We start from the raw sequence: 12,926 nt of genomic DNA, 5'->3' as shown, positions 1-12,926 counted from the left end.
TAACTGAATTAAAGCATCTTTTGCGGATACATAAAACGGATAATCATCTTAATAGTCTGCAGAGGCAAATAAGCCTCTGTACACCTGCTCCTATAATTTAATGTGAACTGTAATGTTAGATAAATAATAATAATACAATGAGTTTATAAATCTAATTCAGTACTAATAATTGCCTTATATGTATGATGACTGCTGCTACTGAAGTGTCCTTGTGTAAGAGAAACATACCTTAAAATGTGTTGTATGATTAGGTAAAGTTTATATCATCACTGTGTAAAATCATTTTTTTGTTTTCCATATTATTTGTAAAAGTCGGTGTTTAATATCTACAAATGTTGAGGCCTTTAGATCAAAACTTTAAAGGTGAGCAATTGATACCTAACAAAAGTGAAACGGTCTTATATGATACCATAAACGACTTATTACATATAAATGCGACCCGTCCATGTGCAAACTTTTATTTTGAACGCACATTAATTGACCCACATGCTTGTTTGCATATTTTTTTTCTTTTTAATAAGCTATCATCTGGACCCTGCAAATACAAACTTTGTAAGGGTTATTTACTAAGGTGAGAATGTTAAGTGAGTTCAAAGTAAACTTAAAATTGAAGACCAGAGTATCCGATCTGAAAGCATTGCTGACTTAAAGAATTTTTCCAGAGTAACTATTTTGATTCAAAAATCACTTGAATTCTCACTTCAGTAAATAACTTGTATGTCTTTTACAGCCATACATGTGTAACACCTGTCATTTCCTTAAAATGTTGCCATATATTACATAGCATAAACCTCTTAATGTTTTTATTATTTCTATTTTTAATTAGAATATTCATACTCTTCTTGTGGAGTTGACTAGGGATTCAGTTTTAAGATATGAATAAAAAACACCATTTCTTGATGATAGATGTGTTTACTCAAGTTGCAACATGGCATATAATGGGTTAACAGCTAATGTTTACAGAGTATATGCTCGTTGCCTCTGGTTTTTTTTCCCCCTTTGTTTTAATTTTAATAAAGGTATCTTAAATGCAGTATTTGTCTTTCCTGCTCAAATTCTATGAAACTGTTGTACAGCAAGAAGTAACGAATACTCTCATGCAGGAATATGGATAATCATACTTACCGTACTTTTCTTCTCCTAGTTAATATTCATCGCAGCAACATTTATAGGTAGCTTCACTCACAGCAGGAACAAGACAGGAAACCATTAACAAATTAGAACCAGACTGTAGGTATAAAAGGCCCCTCCTCATTCTTTCTCACAGTCTAGTATAAAAGCTCTGAAAAATATATTTGGGAGGCTTGCTGATGCTGCCATGAATAATCAGGAAAAGGAAATTACAGTAAATATATAAATTTTTCATATTCATGAATCCTGGCTAATCATGGTAGGATGACTTATGGTTAATACCCAAGCTAAACAAAAAAAGAGCTGGAATTTTTATTTGTGAAAGGCAGCAGAAGACCTCTAACAAAGGATGTAGAGGATGAAGCCAATCTAGTTTATAATGCTTAATTAATGAATACATCTTGATGTTATTTGATCTTATAAGGGGGGGCCTGGTTCCTTAGATGATAAGCTTTCAATATGATATTATAGATCCAACGTCTGAGTGAAACTAAAGCTACTCTCCCTTTTCTTGTTCGGAAGGACAAACGATCGTCGAGACTTACAAAAAGCCTAAAAAAACACCAGGTATTTTATCAGACCTTCTCTTACATCCAATTAATGGAGTTTTTCTCTACTTTTAATGAAGGAATTGGGTAAAAAGAAGGTAAGATAACTTCATGAAGAAGGTGGAAATTTGAAACATCCTTAGGTAAAAATTCTTGCTTAGGTGTCAAAAGCACTCTCTCGTGATAGACTTTGATATGGTCAACATCATGAGAGGAGCCTGAATCTCGACATGCATTTTGCTGATGTGACTGCCACTATAAAGAATTTTGTAGGTCTATGAAAGTATAGCCGGTTTGTCTAATGAAGCAAAGGGGGGTGGGGGTATCTGTCATCACATCAGAGCCATAGGAAGATTCCAAGGTGGTGTATAATTTCTCATAGGAGGTCTTATACGACTGGAAGCTTTGAAAAATCTCACTATAAGGGGATCTGAGGCACACAAGATATTGTATAAGGCTGATAAAGCTGATGTTTGTACTTTAAAAAGTACTAAGGCTCAATCCTTTTTCCAGTTCTGCATGAAGGAAATTCAAGATATGAAATTGATTAGAATCGAAAGGTTTCCAAAATCCTATGATGGCAGGTAGCTTTCTTTCTAGATATTAGAAGAGTTTCTACAACTGCTTCGGACAATCCTTGGTTTAGGAGTCTTTTTGTTCAAGAGTCAGGCCCCTGAGTTCTGCTGCTTGGGGTTAGGATGAACTGCTGGCCCTTGAAGTAAATCCGATCTCTGAGAAAGTGGTCTTTGATGATCCAAGCTCATTCTGTTCAAAAGAGAAAACCAAGGTCTCCGTGGTCAAATTGGGGTGATTGATGGAAACTATGTGGAAGGAAGGTTATTGCAGTCTGTGTATCATCAGTAGGGGAGGGAACGCATACCCCAGATAAAATTCCCATGGTAGAGATAGAGCATCTTGTCCTGCTGATAGAGGATCTAGACAAATAGAGAAATATATGGGGACTTGCGTATTCTTGATAGAAGCCATAAAATTGATCTGGGGTATGCCCCACCGAAGAGATATTGCATTAAATATTTCTGGATGTAACTTACTCTCCTGGATGAATCTTTGATCTGCTGAGATAATCCGCCAAGAAGTTCTCTAGACCTGACAGATAATCTGCTTTTAGACCATGCAGATTGATCTGAGTGAAATTTTCATCACAATTCTTTCAAAAGGTTTTTTTCTTCGGGTTCCTCCCTGGTGGTTCACATAAGAAGCCACTGCTCTGTTGACTGTATTCATACCTGTGAGTTTGCAAGATACATTCGCTCACGGGCAGGGCCGCCTTTACCCTTTTTTCATTGCTCTGTGCATATTGTATGTTTTACCCTAATTGTACAGCACTGCGGAATATGTTGGTGCTTTATAAATGCCAGTAATAAATAAATATTAGAAAACCAGCAGCGCCTTGTATATTACTCTGACATCTATTGTAACTTCCTCTATTTGAGTGATTATGCCCCCTGTTTCCATACCTTACTATAATGGGTCCCCCCATCCATGTAGACACTCGCATCTATAGTGATAGTCTGAACGTCTCTATGTTCCACTGGGCCTATCTTACTTGTCCTATGGTGTATATGAGTGAGCCCAAAATACTCCAAAAGTCTCTCGCTCATAGGTATTGTTTGTTGTGAAGGTTCAAGATTTTTTTTTTTCTTGGATTCTCTCAATCCTCTCCGGAGATAATGTCACTATCCCAATGGCAGTGTCTATCACTGCTCTTGATAATATAATTTGAGCTGGAATCATTAATCTCCTCCATATTTATCTTCCATCCATGGTTTAGAAGACAATTGACTGCAGTCTGGGTGTTTAGTGAATCTGTATGATGGGATGGGTCTATTATCAGGAAATCGTCCAGATCTGTAATATATTGTGATGTTCTGTTTTCGAATATAGGTAGAGAAGAAAGACTCACAGGCACTCCGAATTCAAGCCGCAGGCAGTTTTATTGTAACAGAATGTAACATTCTGTTACAATAAAACTGCCTGCGGCTTGAATTCGGAGTGCCTGTGAGTCTTTCTTCTCTACCTATTATCCTGGGATTGCTGGTCCTGCTATGGAGCACCCGTGGACGCTGGGAATGAGTGCGGTTCCCATCATTTGCTCTGCTGCTTTCGAATGCAGGCATATAGAGCAATAAGAATTTTTTTTAAAGTTCTTGAAACCTGACTCAACCCAAAGGAAGACTTCTGAATTGATAATGTCTCCTTGAGACCCAGATTCGTAGGAACTTGCGGTGACTCTGGAATCTGTGCGTCATTGAGATTGATAGACCTCATTCAGTCTCCTTTCTGTATATTTGGGAGAATAGTGGACATTGACTCCCAGCTTGAAGGTTATTGATTTTAATTTTGGGTTCAGATTATTTAGGTATAATAGGAATCTCCATTAGCCGTGGGGTTTTGGTGCGAGGAAGACTATAGTATAGTGGCCCTTGAATGTTTTCTATAAGGGACTTCCTCTAAAACATGGTTTTCAAGAAGTTGTAAAATACAATCTCTCATGGCTCTGTTTACTCCTTTTTGCTATTCGATCGTTTGTGATTAATTCCCAAGACAGAATTTCTTCATTCTATCCTGTATCCTTCTTTCATAATAGATTGGACCCAGGAATCTGTCATGGTTCTGGGATAGAAGAGATGAAGTCTTCCTCTTATTTCTCCTGGTTGGAGCTTCAAACTTGAGATTTTTTTATTGGAAGGCCTACATCCTCTTCTAGTACACTTGGACGAAGCTGTTGCTTGATAATTTCTCCAGTTAGAGCTCCTGGAGTATTCCCTTGTTTGTCTATAAGCTCTGCTGTCCCAAAAGTAAAGACAATCTCTGTATCTTTTATCTTTCCAGGCAGGTGAACTAGGTCTCCTCTTCTCCTGGGGAAGAAATGCCCTTTTCCCATCAGCAGCTTTATAAATCGCGTCATCATGTACTTTCCCAAATAGCAGGTCTCCTTCAAATGAAGGAGCTAGCAGAGAGGTTTTGGAGGCATAAATAGCTTCCCAGGAATGTAGCTATACAGCTCTGCTGGATGCTACTGACAAAGCCATGCTTTTCACCACCATTTTTGTAACGTTCAGGGATACCTCCAAACAAAATTCAGTTGCAAAGTCTTTCGGCGGACTCCTCTTTCTACATCCTCTTCCAGATTTTCAAGCAACAATTTTAAATAGACCTGTGCAATTCGTTTCGGTCCGAATGTGAATTTGGACGAATTTCGGGCAATTCGGTCATTCGGGTACTTCTGAATGTCCGAATAGATGAATTGCCGAAGTTCTGAAATTACCAAATTTCCGAAGCGCCGAAGCACAGTATTGCCTAAGAACTAATATACTTAACCAGTGGAAGAATGAATAATGTTACACTGTATACAATTTTAAATAAAAAGTATACAAACATAGCCAGGATTCAGCTGTAAGCATTTGCAACACTTACAACAATCAAGTAACATACATTCATATAAAATGTAAGTTACTTGGCCAGTCAATGGAATGACAGAAATAAATAAGTAGATAACTCCTTAATTCCCATGGTATTAGGGAGCTATCTACTAAAAGGCTGAAAGACCTAAATTGGGCTTTCAGACAAATTTACTAATACTAAGTAAACATTACTTAGCATTAGTAAATTATGCTCCTACTCGCTATACCGTGAGTAGGGGCATGTCTATTAAACAGTGAGCAGCCACAGGCTGTTTAAAAAAAAAAAGTCCCTCCTCCCGAGCCCCCACCCGCGATGCGCGAGTGGGGGCTTTTCAGGTAAAGGGGGGACCTATTGCCCCCACCCCTGAGCCGTGGGTGGGGGCCCTAAATTAGAATAAGGGGGGGGACGGACCTAATGTCCTCCCCCCTGGCCCCCACCCCTGAGCGGTGGGTTGGGGGCCCTAAAGTAAAATGATGGAGGGTACCTATTGTGTAGCGGTGGGTGGGGGCCCTAATGTCCTCCCTTAGCCCCCAACCCTGAGCGGTGGGTGGGGGCCCTAAATACTAATAAGGGGGGGCCCTAATGTCCTCCCCCCTGGCCCCCTCCCCTGATGTGTGGGTGGGGGCCCTAAATTAGAATAAGGGGGGGACCTAATGTCCTGGCCCCCACCCCTGAGTGGTGGGTGGGGGCCCTAAATAAAAAAATAACCCCCACCTCCCCCAGGTGACTGGGGGTCCCCAAACCCCTAGTCATCCCCCTCTCCAAAAAACTAACCCCTACCTACCCCCCTCACCCTAAAAATAGTGAGGGGGGACCATTAAATAAGTACCTGTAAAAAACAAACAAAAAAACTTACCATTTGATGTTTTCTTTCTTCTAAAATCTTCTTTTTTCAGCCCCAAAAAAGGGGCAAAAGGCATATAAACCAACCGCACTTTGAAAGAAAAGAAAAAATCGAGCGCCCCAAAAAAATTCATCTTCACCCGGCGAGGGCTCCGCGCAGACTGAGCTCTGCAGGGCGGGGGAAGGCTTATAAAGCCTTGCCCCGCCCTGCAAGTAGGCTCAGAGCACTCTGATTGGTAGATTTATGCTGACATTTACAAGTCTCTACATTTACCTGCCACAGCACTCTGATCAGAGTGCTCTGTGTCATTTTACACAGCGTGGGAAAGTTCTTTGGAATTTTCCCACGCTGTGTAATTTGACTCATAACACTCTGGTTACTTAATCCACCAATCAGAGTGTTATGAGTCAAATTACACAGCATGGGAAAATTCCAAAGAACTTTCCCACGCTGTGTAAAATGTAGAGACTTACCGGTCAGTTTCTTCATTTACCTGTGCTCTGAGCCTAATTGCAGGGCGGGGCAAGGCTTTATAAGCCTTCCCCCACCCCCGAAGAGCTCAGTCTGCGGAGCCCTCCATGGGTGAAGATGGATTTTATTTATTTTTTGCTTTTATTTTTATTTTTTTTAAGTGCGTCAGTTATTATGGCTTTTTATTTGGCCTTTTTTGGGGCTGAAAAAAGAAGATTTTAGAAAACCGAAAACATCAAATGGTAAGTTTTATTTTAAAAAAAAATGTTTACAGGTACTTAGTTAAAGGTCCCCCCCCCCCTCATTATTTTTAGGGTGAGGGGGGTAGGTAGGGGTTAGTTTTTTGGGGGAGGGGGTGACTACGGGTTTGGGGACCCCTAGTTACCTGGGGGAGGGGGGGTTATTTTTTTTATTTAGGGCTCCCATCCGCCGCTCAGGGGTGGGGGCCAGGGGGAGGACATTAGGTCCCCCCCCCCCCTTATTAGTATTTAGGGCCCCCACCCACCGCTCAGGGGGAGGACATTAGGTCCCCCCATATTCTAATTTAGGGCCCCCACCCGCCGCTCAGGGGGAGGACATTAGGTCCCCCCATATTCTAATTTAGGGCTCCCATCCGCCGCTCAGGGGTGGGGGCCAGGGGGGAGGACATTAGGTCCCCCCCCTTATTAGTATTTAGGGCCCCCACCCACCGCTCAGGGGGAGGACATTAGGTCCCCCCATATTCTAATTTAGGGCCCCCACCCGCCGCTCAGGGTGGGGGACAGGGGGAAGGACATTAGGTCCCCCCTTATTAGTATTTAGGGCCCCCACCCACCGTTCAGAGGTGGGGGCCGGGGGGAGGACATTAGGTCCCCCCCCTTATTCTAATTTAGGGCCCCACCCACCGCTCAGGGGTGGGGGCCGGGGGGGGGGGCAATAGGTCTCCACTTAAGTCGGGAGGGGGGACCCTTTTTTTTTTGGCTCACTGTTTAATAGACATGCCCCTACTCGCAGTATAGCGAGTAGGGGCAAAATTTACTAATACTAAGTAATTTTTACTTAGTATTAGTAAATTTGGTTGAAAGACCAATTAAGGTCTTTCAGCCTTTTGGTAGATAACTCCCTAATACCGTGGGAATTAGGGAGTTATCTACTAAGTGGCTGCAAGAGAAGTCCAGAAATGCTGAAGTTGCCGAAGTCCCGAATTTCGGAATCCCGAACTGAACCGAAATATTTCCCCATGCACATGCCTAGGTTTAAGGCTCTGGATAAAGTTATTAATGTGACCGCAGAATGTAAGGCCGAACCTAGAACAAGATAAGACTTAATAGGATTTGCATCCAGATGCTTTTCCATCGGCTCCCTTAAAAAAATTCATGGAGTCCCTAGGAAGGATAGTTCATTTTGCCATGCAAATTACTGCAGCGTCTATTTTTCAAAGTGAGTTCCATGACTTGCAGTCATTCTGGGCATAGGGATATATCCTAGTAGCTTTGTCTTTTCAGTGTTACCTTTTCCTCAAGTTTATCCCACTCTTGATAAATCATCTCTTTAATGGTAGTGTGTACTGGAAACATGAGTCTGTTTGACTTGAGATGCACAAAATATCTGCCAGATTCTTTAGTATCTGACCTCTATTTATGAATTCTTAACGTCTTATTAGTTTAATCAATTTTCAACTTACCAGGTATTGCAGGAGTCCAGGTATTTGGTAGAACAACCCACATCCTTGTTTTCCTCATCTAAAATTTCTTCCATAATGTCAGTTTTCTTCCAAACCTGGAGATACTGGCTCGCTGCTGGGATGTTGGTACATGGTCTGCAACAATCTATAGGTAGGTGGTATGGTCAAAGTAGCATCCACATGCATGCCAGGACCCAAGTTTCCAAGCAGAACATTGCCCAGAGCATAACACTGGCTCTGCCAGCCTTCTTTATTCCCATAGTGCATCCAGCTGCCATCTCTTCCATTGGTAAAATGACCCACATGCACCTGGCCATCCACCTGAGTTAATAGAAAATGTGAGTAATCAGACCAAGCAACCTTCTTCCATGGTCCAGTTCTGATGCTCATATCCCCATTGAAGAAGCTTTTGGTGGTGTACAAAGGTCATCATGAGCACTCTTGACAGGTCTGCAGCAACGCATCCCCATGCGCAGCAAATTGTGATGCACTGTGTGTTCTGATGCTTTTCTATCATGGCCAGCATAAGGGTTTTCAGCAATTTAAGGTACAGTAGCTCTTTTTTTTTTGCTTGCTCATTTTTCCTGCTACCAACATGAAATTCAAGAACTGCCTTTTCACTTGCTTCCTAATATATTGCATCCCTTGACAGGTGCCATTGTAATGATATAATCAAAGTTATTCACTTCACCTGGTTTTAATGTTGTGGCTGATCAGTGAACATGACTGATTTGATTTCATCCAAAGTGATTAGGAAATAGAGAAAATTTATGCCAAACTTACCGTAATTTTCTTTTCCTGGCTATTTCTCATGGCAGCATCACTTATGGGTAGCTCCTCCCTTAGCAGTCACAGGACAGGAATTAATTAGATTAATTAATTAGACTGATAGGTATAAAGAGTCCCTCCTCCCCTTACACCACAGTCCAATTATAAAGCTGAAAATAAAAAATGGGCGGGAACCCTGATGCTGCCATGAGAAATAGCCAGGAAAAGAAAATTACGGTAAGTTTGGCATAAATTTTCTCTATTCCTGGCTAATCATGGCAGCATCACTTATGGGTAATACCCAAGCTCACAGAAAATAGGGTGGGAATAAAATCACGATAAAATACACAGAACAAATTATTATGCTATGACTGAATTTAATATCAACGGGACAAAGAAACCGTAGACAAGACACTTTTCCCAAATGAGGTGGAAGGAGTATCCACATCTAGTTTGTAGTGTTTCATGAACGTCATCGGGGAAGACCAGGTGGCTGCCTTGCAAATGTCATCGTATGGAACCTCTGCCCAATTAGCCCATGAAGTCGACAATGCCCTGGTTGAATGAGCCTTTATCTTCAGTGGAGGAGAGCGATCTTTATTGAGATATGCCTTTCTGATTACAAGAGCAATCCAACGCTTCAACGTAGATAGAGAGGCTGCCTCACCTCTCCTGGCCCCTGAAGGCAAAACGAAAAGCTGGTGAGTTTTCCTGTAAGGAGCAGAACGTTCAAGGTACATAGACAGGCAGTTCATGACATCCAAACGTTGCCACTTGATCTCCTCTGGTGAAGAAGGATTGGGGTAGAAGGATGGCAGGACCACCTCTTGAGAGAGATGGAAACGAGAGACCACTTTAGGCAGAAATGCTGGATTAGGTTTCAGGCACACCCTATTGTGGTAGAATTGTAGACAAGAAGGCAGGGTGGAGAAGGCCTTGATCTCTGAAATTCTCCTAGCGGAAGTAATTGCTACTAAGAACAATGTTTTGCAAGTTAGGAGGACAGCATCCAAATTCTCAAGAGGAACGAATAGATCCTCAGTCAGGTAGTCGAGAACAAGCGGAAGGTCCCAAGGAGGGGTAGTGGATCTCGAAGGCGGTCTCAACTTGAAAGCTGCCTTGAAGAACCTGGAGATCAATGGGTCTGATGACCAAGAGGTGTTGCACAAAGCTGACAGGGCCGAAGACTGAACTTTAAGAGTGCTGATGCTAAGACCCTTATCCAGACCTTCTTGCAGGAACTCCAAGATTTCAGTGTTGCGAGGGCGTATGAAGTCAACTCGCTTGGCCGAAGCCCATTCCTGAAACACATCCTAGATTCTATGGTAGCATGAGGACGTAGAAGCCTTCCTTGAGTGTAAGAGGGTATTGACCACTGCTTCTGAAAGGCCTAATTGTTGAAGTCTTTCTTTTTCAAGACCCACACCCCCAATTTGAGGCGTTCCGGATGAGGATGGGATATTGGACCCTGCGTTAGCAGATCCTTCAGAACAGGCAGGGGCCGAGGCTGTTCCTGGCTCAACGTTGACAGTAGGGGAAACCACGGCCTTCGAGGCCAAATCGGGATTACGGCAATAACCTTCTTCCCTTCTGCCCAAACTTTTCTCAGGAACCTGGGTATCACGGGTAGGGGAGGGAACGCATACCCCAGATCGAACGACCAAGGAAGAGATAGAGCATCCTGGCCCAGTGCCTGACTCTCTGGGTGGAGGGAGTAGTAATTCTCCACCTGGCGATTCCTGAACGAGGCCATCAGGTCGATCTGGGGCATGCCCCACCGATGGGTGATCCAAGCAAAAACCGACTGGTGAAGTTTCCATTCTCCCGGGAGAATTTCTGTTCTGCTGAGAAAATCCGCCGCTACGTTCTCCGAGCCTGGGAGATAGATAGCCTTCAGTCCCTGGAGACAGGTCAAGGCCATTACCATTAGAGGAGCCAGCTCTTTTAAGAGCTGCTTGCTCCTTGTGCCTCCCTGGTTGTTTACATATGAGGCCACCGCTCAGTTGTCCGTCTTGATCAACACCCAGGAATTCCTGATCTTCGGAAGGAACACCTGAATGGCCTTGGAAATAGCTCGCAGTTCTCTTAGGTTCGAGTGGAGCCGACTTTCTTCTCGAGTCCACCACCCCTGAGTCCATGAGGAATCGAGGTGGGCACCCCAACCAGAAGAACTGGCATCCGTCGTAATAACGGTCCACGGAGGCTCTTCCAAGGGAAAGCCCTTCGCTAGGTTCTTCCCGTTCTTCCACCAGTTCAACTCTCTTCTTACTGGCAGTGGCAGAGATATTTTCTGATCCCAATCCGTTTTTTCTCTGTCGAACTGGAGAAGGAAACAACTCTGTACAGGGCGAAACTTCCATTGGGCCCACTTCACCAAACCTATCGTAGATGTTAAAGAACCCAGGAGACTCATGACTTCCCTTGCCGAGGCCCTTTCGAGAACCTGGAGCTTCTTGACTTTGTCTTGTATCTTCATGACCCTCTCTGGAGACAAAAACACACGGGCAGAAATGGTATTTATCACCGCTCCGAGGAACACGATGGTCTGAGATGGAATCAGGGAGCTTTTTTCTATGTTGAGAAGCCACCCGTGATCTTGCAGGATGTTCATTGCCATAAATGTATGATGCTCCACTATTCTTTGTGAAGGCCCTATGATGAGTATGTCGTCCAGGTAATGGAATATCTCGATACCTCTCATCCTTATGACGGCAATTAAAGAGACAAGGACCTTCGAGAAAGTCCTTGGCGCTAAGCTGAGACCAAACGGAAGCCCTCGGAACTGGAAATGTCTTCCTAAAGCCCAGAACCGAAGGAACTGCATGTGATTGCTGTTTACAGGGATTTGGTAGTAGGCGTCTTTTAAGTCTATGGAGGTCATCCAATCTCCTGGTTTTACGCACTTTAGGATAGTCTGTAAGGATTCCATTTTGAATGTCCTTACGCCTAGAAAGGCGTTCACTCCTTTCAGGTTCAGGATGAGACGCCACTTTCCCTGGGGCTTTGGGGCCAAAAACACAGTGGAATACATCCCCTGGAACCTTTCGTGAGTAGGGACCTCCTCCAACACCCTCTGTTCCAGCAGAGTGGAAATGCAAGTCCTCATGGCCCTTCGTTTGACACCTTCTGACACTTTTGATTTTCTGAAATGGGCAGCATGTGGACGAGAGGAAAATTCTATCCTGTAGCCTTCTTTTATGATAGAGGTGACCCACTCGTCTGTGACATTTGCGGCCCATACCGGGTAAAAGAACTGCAGTCTTCCACCCACCGTACCCGGATGGGCCCGAGGACCTTCAGAAGGTCTTCCCGGAGGTTCTGGCACCTCTACCTCTGGAAGCCTTATTGGAAGAGGAGTGAGAGAAGGACTTCCACGAAGAGTTCCTGGAATACTCCCTTCCGGGCTTGTAGCTTCTACTGTCCCGAAAGGACCGATCCTTAAATCGCCTGGTTTTCCAGGAGGAGGAAAAACTCTTTCTGCTGACTTGTGGAAGAAACACTTTTTTCCCATCAGCTGCTTTCTGAATGGCATCCTCCAGGATCTTACCAAACAGGAGGTCCCCCTGGAACGGGAGACCACACAAGGACGCTTTGGAGGCATAGTCCGCCCCCCAGGAATGAAGCCATAAGGCCCTTCTGGAGGCCACAGATAGGGCCATACCTTTGGCAATCATGCGAGTGATGTCCAGGGAGGCTTCAGAGCAAAATTCAGTAGCAAGGCTCAAATCCTTGAGACTTTCCAGGAGATGTTCTCTACGGACACCCTGACCAATATCTTCCTCCAAATTAGCGAGCCAAACTCTTAAGGCCCTGGAGAGAGTGGTCAGCGCCACTGCCGGATGAAGGGCGGAGCCTAGCGCCAGATAGGCTTTAATTAGGTCACCATCCATACGCTTTTCCATAGGTTCTCTTAAGTATGCCATGGAGTCTATAGGAAGCGTGGTCTTTTTAGCCATATGGATCACTGCGGCATCAACCTTGGGAACCGAATTCCAAAGGCAGCAGTCCGTGGCAGAATAAGGATAAGTCCTTGTGAATTTGTTTTTCAAGGTGGACTTCCTCTCCGGCTTATTCC

This window comes from Pelobates fuscus, chromosome 9 (assembly GCF_036172605.1).
Source record: "Pelobates fuscus isolate aPelFus1 chromosome 9, aPelFus1.pri, whole genome shotgun sequence".
Classification (NCBI taxonomy): Eukaryota; Metazoa; Chordata; class Amphibia; order Anura; family Pelobatidae; genus Pelobates; species Pelobates fuscus.
The sequence above is the reverse complement of the archived record's forward strand: the minus strand, read 5'-3'. Positions refer to the sequence as shown.